The following is a 7669-nucleotide window of genomic DNA, read 5'->3' on the forward strand; positions in this document are numbered from 1 at the left end:
TGTGTGTGTGCATGCGCACGCACATGTTTGAGTTTCTCGCCTTGTGTGTATTGTGTGTACATGAATCCCATGTCTGGCTTGAAGAGGTCAGAGGACAACATCAGGGAGTTGTTCGTTTCCTTATATGGATTTCAGGGATTAAACTCATCAGGCTTGGCATCAAGTACATTATTCTTTGACAACTGTGTATTCCTGCTTGATTTTTATTATTGTCATTATTACATTTATTTATATTTTATGTGTGTTTGCATTAAGCTCTAGTATTGTATCACAATCTTTTCTTGGACGTTCAACTATGAACCACCATGTCCAGCTAATAGTACGTTATGTTTACAATTACTGCATTTTAAAACAGGAATAATACGTTCAGAGAGTAATACAATATTGGCATCCTTTTATAAACATGTAAAGAAAAGTGTTTTATCATGCTATACTCTGCCAGGAACAATTCACTAGTTTGAGTTTATGAAAACTGGTACTGGAGAGATGGTTTAGGGCTTAAGACATTTGCTTTTGATCCTAAGACCCTGAGTTTGGTCCTAAGCATTGAAAAGACATCCAGTCTGCTAGCTCATCGTCACCTTTAGCTTAAGATTTGAGAAAGTAATGCATTTTCTTGAGTCTATGAACTCCATAACATACTACACATGCATACAACATACATACCTATACATGCATGCATGCAAACATACTTACAAACATACATACATATACACATACACATACATACACACAAACATAAGCACAGATAGTGAAATAAATACCTAAAAAATTATGAAAATCCTCATAATTATAGATACCTTTCAATAACCTTGGCACTCAAAATAAATATCAGGGACTTTTTACTTACCTGATTTCAGTTTGTCTTCTGAAATGCTGCTTAAGTAATTAATGAATAGTGTGCCTAGGTGCTTTGCAGAACAAAGTCATTGTTTTTATCATAGAGTTGCATGAGTCTCACAATAAGAAATATATATTACACAGTTGATAATTGCAAAAAGTAATGTCCAATTATTTGAAAGAATTGAAGATACATCAAATTATACGGAGTTTCAGATTAATGATTGTATACTGAGGAATAGTTTGAGTTATATCCTATGGGAAATCTTTTTCCATTTGGCTCTCTCCTTAAAAACATAACATTTGAGCAGAATGTTTGAGTCAGACATAAAAACGCAATAAGATCAGGTGATGTTTTCAAAGTCACGTCCTTGGATTTTATTGAGGATTGACACAAGGAACAGCCATATGCAGGTGGCTTCTGCATCAGCTATAAAATCATTCTTAAAACATTATCTCCGCACATTAGTCAATGTTCCCTGTCAGAAAGACCTTGAGCATGTCCTTCAGAGAACCTCACATCAGGGAAATGTTTTTTCCCCTCTAGAACAAGTTTGCATTCTTACACTAACCATTAATTCCAGTTTTGCTCTGGGTGCCAGGACACTCAGAACCTTAGATAATGTGGGCTCATGTAACACTAAATTCTCCTGAGTAGATTTGCCTCATAAATTTTATTTGAATTTATGTATGTATGCCATATTATACATAGCTGTTCATCATAAAGTATCTTAAAACCTATTTGGAAATGGTAAGAATATGGTTGAAATACTAGTGTTCTTAATCATCTGTGCTTTCAAGTGCTATGCCCAGTAGTGCTTACCACACTCCGTTATTACTGGAGAGACTGTGGTTTTAATCATGAAGAGTATGAGTATGAAGCTAACAATTCATAGACACTTAAACTAATAAACTATTTCTTCCGTGTCTCCAGCTTGAATGTTTATGTTTTATAAATTCTTAAGAATGTTATTCTAAATTATAAACAGCATTGGTTATGTGAATAAGAAAATATGCTAAGTTCCTCACGGGCATGTCATGTTGCTGATACCTGGCACATATCAGGAAACATCCAGATGTGCATGCAACTATTTTGTTTTGAACTTAGTATTTGCTTTAGGTAGATAAGGAGAAGTAGATTTAAGGTTGCATTAACAGTTTGCCTGAATTTTTTTTCAACACCCGGTTCTCCTACTGCTTCAGGTCAAAATTCTCTGCTTGATCTTTTCCACTGAACCTATAACCAGATTTGGATTCCGTTGTGGAGGGTGTGGAAGGACATTGTCTAAGACACTTTATGATTTAATACAATCAATGAAAAGAATCTTTTAAAAAGCATATTCACCACATAATAACAAAAATAGAGAATCCCTAGAATTATTTTTATTATATTTTACAAATTATGTCATAAAATTGATTCCTCTCTTTTCTTCTTTTAAATTATACAATAAACATGACTGCAGAAACATGTTAATCATTGTGCCCTCTGTTCATGTGCCCCATTTATTATTAAAACTCATTACACAAAGCAGGGTTGGGGCTATGCTGCTACAGTATCACCACACTGTAGCTGACAACAACTTTTATTCAATTCTAGGGGATTATCCATGCTATTGAATCTTTATGGTGCACAATCATACTGGCAGACAAAAAAAACACAGACATAAAATAAAAATAAATTTTAAAATTATTGCATAAAATCTTATTTATTTTATATATTAAAAGAGTACATTGTTTATTAAAGAATTTTAAAACACTAGGTTGATATTCTTAGAAAACTTTAGCAAAGCAAATACTTTTAAAAGCCTGATTTTTGTAGCACTTCACTGACTGCACATTAGTACCACATAAGACCTCTGACAGGGTGTTTAGAACAATGCCTTGCGTGCCTTTAATTACAGCTCTCAAGAGACAGAGGCAGACAGATCTCTGTGTGTTTGAGGCCAATTTCATCTACAGAGTGAGTTCTAGGACAGCCAGAACTTTTAAACAGAAAAAAATACCAAAAAAATTTAAAATATAATTCCTTGTCCCCATATCCACCCTTCCTATATCCCAACCATCCTATTCCCCCAAGCTCTCCCCATCCTCCACTTCACACTTGTCTCTCCCCATCCCCCCATCCCCTCATCCCACCCCAAGTTCCCATTTTTTGTCCGGCTATCTTGTCTACTTCCAATATCCAGGAGGATAACTATATGTTTTTCTTTGGATTAACCTTCTTATTTAGCTTCTCTAGGATCACGAATTATAGGCTCAATGTCCTTTATTTATGGCTAGAAACCAATTATGAGTGAGTACATCCCATGTTCATCTTTTTGGGCCTGGCTTACCTCACTCAGGATGGTGTTTTCTATTTCCATCCATTTGCATGCAAAATTCAAGATGTCATTGTTTTTTTACCGCCGAGTAGTACTCTAATATGTATATATTCCACACTTTCTTCATCCATTCTTCCACTGAAGGGCATCTTAATTAAGGGAGCCATTCTAGGGTTGGCAGAGACTTGACTATAGAGGGGTTCCCAGGTATCCAGGAAGATGCCCCCAGCTAGTTCCTTGGGCAGCTGAGGAGAGGGAGCCAGAAATGTCCAGATCCTATTGCCATACTCATGAATATCTTGCATATCACCATAAAACCTTCACCTGGCATTGGATGGAGAAAATGACAGAGCCCCACATTGGAGCACCAGACTGAGCTCCCAAGGACCCGATGAGGAGCAAAAGGAGGGAGATCATGAGCAAGGAAGTCAGGACTGTGAGGGGTGTGTTCACCCATTGAGACAGAACTAACAGGAGACCACCAAGTCCAGTTGGAATGGGACTGATGGAACAGGGGACCAAACCGGACTCTCTGAATGTGGCTGACGGTGGAGGAGGACTGAGAAACCAAGGACAACGGCAATGGGCTTGGACTCTTCAGCATGGACGGGCTCACTGTGAGCCTTATCAGCTTGGTTGCTCACCTACCTGGACTTAGGGGGAGTTGGGAGGACCTTGGACTTAACATAGTGAAGGGAACCCTGATGGCTCTTTGACCTGGAGAGGGAGGGAGTGGGGGTATTGGTAGAAGGGAGGGGAGGGAAGGGGGAGGAGGAGGGGAGGAGATGGAAATCTTTAATAAAAAAAAGATAAAAAAATAAAAAATTAAAATAATAATAACAATTCCTTTGTTTTAAAACTTGAATCACAACTTTTTAGAAAAATTTATTCTGAGGCGAGCCTTCAAAATTCCTGATGCTATTTTATTTTACTAAATCAATATCCAGTATCCTGTTAAAACTACCTTTATCATTTGCAGAATATTTATACTGTTGTAAATTTATCAGTTGATTATGATTAATTTAATGAAGGCTTATTTTGCCATTTCTATTAATTAATATCTCATTATACTATAGTCATAAACCAATCAGAAAATGGGTAGCACCTAAATTAGTGTGTTACAGAAAACTAGACTAATAAAATATATCAGAGATGTGATATGTTCCTCAATGGCCTTGGGGGAATAACTATGGTATAGTAAATAATTATCAGTACATATGCACCAAATTTACTGACCTGTGATCTCCCCCCCCCTTTTTTTTACTTCCTTCCAGGCATGTTTTTAATAATAAATCAGTAGATCACAAATAAAATACTCAAACTAAAATATCGCAGTAAAAGCCACAATCAACAGTATAAATTGTGATTCCTAAGGAATTCCAAGCAAAAACAAAACGAATTTTCAATTACAATAAAAAAATCCATCATTTTCCCCACCCTACCAATAGTAACAACAAAATAAAAGACACTGTAGAAGTCCAGCTTGACAAAGTAACACGGCCTCATGTCCTGTAAGTCTGAATGAGGCACAACTTTTACTACTTCTTTTCTAATTGAAAAATAGTTTGAAAAATAAAACTCTCAACTGAAAACAGTTCTGATAAAAAGCAAATAGAGCCTAAAAAACTACAGGGAAAATCTTTGATAACTTATTAAAGATACTTTGGAAAATAGGGAGTTTTAGATCTTAAAAATATTTTTTAAAAAACTCTAACAATTTTCAGAGAAATAGAAAGTAAAGGTTTGGGGGCTATTAAACAACATGGTATTTCTGAACAATAGTTTCCTAACAGTGGAACAGACGCCTCTAGAGAGAGTGCTGTGATGTATCCACTAGCTACGCCTAAGTAGTATTTTTAGTAGCTATTGGAACTGAAGTATTCCCTCTAAAAACATCTCTTCACACTGGAAGTCAAATATAAATGGTAAATTTTCTACCTTCTGAAAGCTCTAAAAATGGTAGGAGGGTTTATTTTTTTAGGTGTGTATATTGTCATAAGAGGTTTGCAATCGTGAATATTTCTTCCTGCACCTGTAGGGTTATCACCTATCCTTTTTTTATTCTTTTCCTGGAAGAAAATATTAGTGGTATTTTTTACCATTATCGAAAAATGACACATTTAATATTATATGGTGACTTCATTCTATAGAGTTTTAGAAAAGTAAGCATTTTAATACTTCTTTATGGAATCAACATTTTCTTTTAAAGTATTGCAAATGTGTCTCGGTAATATTGAAGTCTCTAACATACAGTGAACTCAAAATAAAGCTGCTGCATTACCATTTTATACATGAATCTTCTCTGGTGAGAACTGAGTAATAAGCTTATCTATGGGTATAGCAATGTGTCACTACTAATTGTCCTATTGTTGTTGGAGGAAGGGTCCCTTGTTTGTCCAGGCTGTCCAGCCACTAAATAATCAGTCAGAAAACCATATTATTTGCAATATTGTTTGGCCAATAGCTTAAGTGTATTTCTGGCTAACTCATATCCTTAACAAACCCATCTCTATTATTCTGTATATAGCCATGTGGCTGTGGCTTACCAGCTAAAGTTCCCTGCATCTGTCTCAGGCAGTGGATCCATGGCTTCTCTCTGACTTTGCCCTTCACTCTTCCAGCATATTGTTTGTTAATTTATTAGATTAATAATAGTAATTTTTCCCCTAGGTCCCATACTATTATTAATCTAGTGTCAGATACTTGGACCCATTTACAATGTCAAGTATGGGTCTCACTTCATGTAGTTAGCATTAATGTCAATCAGAAAGTAAGTAGTGGTTTCCAGTACCAAATAGTCAGCCCTCAACACACACACACACACACACACACACACACACACACACGCATATACATACAAGAAACATTATATAAACTAAGATTATATTTAAGAATATATTTATATATATGCATATATATGCAATATAAATTAATGAAGAAAGGGATCGTGAGTGTGAAGCAGATTGTGGAGGAGTATATGGGGGGATGTGCATGGATCAAAGGGAATGAATTAATGCTTTGATTATAATATAATCTCAAACTTAGTTTTTATTAAAAAGTGATGGTTGACTCCACATTTTTATGCCACTATTGCACCAAAGGGTCTATCTTGTAGGCAAGTTGCTATTGTAGCTCACAGGATTAAGAGCTATTTGAAAATTATGATAACTTATTTTCCCTCCAGTAACATGTGCAGTACTGTCTAGCACTACGAAGGGTAGTCCTTAGGGGTAAATCTCTTATTTAAGCACCAGCTCAATTTCTTTATGCGGTGTCTTCAGCAAGAGGGTCTTATAAACCAGTTGTAGAGGGAAACCAAGAGCATTGGCAGTAGCTTCAAATGTTCAAGAAGGAGTTCTACAGAAATGCTCTGGCATACAGTGCATAAATATGTAACCCACAACTGGACAATGTGCAGAGAGTGAAAGACTCTAAAGTACTCATCCCTAAATGGCATGTTGCTAGTCTTCCACCACCACCCTCTCAAGGTTCAGAGATGTATGCCTGAAGATAGAGTAAAGATTATAAAACCCGAAAGTGGTGAACTCCAAAGAAAGAGTGTATTCCAAACACAGCAGAGCAGGTGCACATATGAGTTCAGAGACTGTGACAACATGATTTGCTGAAACTCAAGCCAAAGTCCCGGATACAAAAGAGGAAGAAAGTAGATACAAAGTCTCTATCCAAGAAGCTATTTACAACTGCTAACTTCTGGGAAAGAGTGCATCAGTTTTCTGCAGTGAGGTGACACTGCGTTTATCAACCACACCATACACCAGGGCATTAAACAGAGTGACACCAGCATATAAAACATATTCCAGAGCTGACCTTATGCTTAAGAGTAGTTGACCAACATGAAACTCCTAGTTTTTGTGTGATTTTTTTATGTGCAATTTTGTTTTATATATGTGTATGCTCTAAAGAAAGAAAGAAGGAATATAAAGGTACTGTGTAGAAATAGGAGATGAACATGAAGAAATGGATAGCTTGGGTCAGATAATATATGATCAAAATATATTGAATAGAAATTATAAAAATTAAAATGGTCTTTAAAATTACAAAAAAAATCCCATTGCATTGGTAAACAAATATTTAAAATGAGTGGTTAAAACTTAGGTCTGAAAGAATTCCTCACAATAAGTCACTCTGTGAAATTTAAAAATAAAAAATAATCAGTAGTATGAAAATAACTCGAAAGTTGTTTGTATCATAGACAACAAATATGTAAGCACAATGAGCAATGCACACCAGTTGGTTGTCAAATACAAAATGATCACGCCTGAAAACATGCATAGAGTAGCATTACACATACTGAGAATTTTGTATTAATTTACATAGATATATTTGAAAGTATATATTTCGTATTCCTGCATATATATATACATATATGTGAGTGAACAATTTATGCAAAAAGAGACCAAGAAAAGCAAACAGAACTGATACACTTATAATTTAAAAAAAAGGAATAATTAAAGCAATGATCTTCTAGTAATTATTCCGTTGTAGTT

This window comes from Arvicola amphibius, chromosome 6 (assembly GCF_903992535.2).
Source record: "Arvicola amphibius chromosome 6, mArvAmp1.2, whole genome shotgun sequence".
NCBI lineage: Eukaryota > Metazoa > Chordata > Mammalia > Rodentia > Cricetidae > Arvicola > Arvicola amphibius.